This window comes from Chinchilla lanigera, unplaced genomic scaffold (assembly GCF_000276665.1).
Source record: "Chinchilla lanigera isolate Chin_1 unplaced genomic scaffold, ChiLan1.0 scaffold00051, whole genome shotgun sequence".
NCBI lineage: Eukaryota > Metazoa > Chordata > Mammalia > Rodentia > Chinchillidae > Chinchilla > Chinchilla lanigera.
The window spans coordinates 7,469,824-7,470,846 of NW_004955452.1; positions in this window are offsets into that span (position 1 = coordinate 7,469,824).

A 1,023-nucleotide genomic window follows, 5' to 3' on the forward strand; every position below is an offset into this window, starting at 1 on the left:
AGTGATCCTCCTGCCTCAGCCTCCCAAGTGCTAGGATCAGGCCTGTGCTGTTACATTGGTTTAGTCAATCTTCTTATATTCCTGGAGAGGGTTGGAAATTTTTTTTGATAAATTTCTTAGGCATCACTTTTAGGTTAACTACTATAGCCTAGCAGTCAGCAAACTATAATTGCACATGCCAACTTATGACCTGTTTTTATAAATAAAAGTTAAATTGGAACATACCCATATCCATTGACTATTGTCTGTGGCTGCTTTTGTCCTGTAATGACAGATTCCATTTGAGTAGGTACAACAGAGACCATATGACTTGCAAAATTGGAAATATTTACTGTTTCGCCCTTTATAGGAAAAGATTGCTCATCCTTGCAATATGTAGTTTAGTTAGTAATACAGATAGAATTGGTGGGGGGTTGTTTGGAAATACTGAGAATTCAACCCAGGGCCTTTCCACCGAGCTACATCCTTAGCTGTTTTTTCTTCTTTTTATTTTCAGACAAGGTCTTGCTGAATTGCCCGCCCAGGGGGGTACTTAAACTTCTGATCCTCCTGTCTCAGCCTCCCAAAATCCTGGTATTATAGGTGTGTACCACCATACCTGGCCCTTTATCATATTTTGTTTTTTTTTTTTTTCTCTACCCCCCTTTACTATGTTTTGAAGGTGGTTATTCTTGTTATAAAATTGTATAAACAGGCACCACCACATTTTTAAGGTGGTGCACGCCTATAAGACTAGCACTCTGGGAGGCTAACACAGGAATACACAAGTGTGAGCCCAGCTGGGGCAGTTTAGCAGCTTGGTAAGAAACTCTGAAAATAATAATAATAATAATAATAATAATAATAATAATGTAGTGGATTGATAACTGGTGGTCAACTTGTAACCCCCAGCTGAACTGAGTGAGTGGTGCTTGGTGTGGGAGGCCCACCTGAGGACTGTTGCCAGCAGCATAAGAGGCAGACCTGGAGAAGAAGAGGCAGGCTGTTGGGAACTGAGAGAGGCTGCGGGGAGCTGGCTTTCCT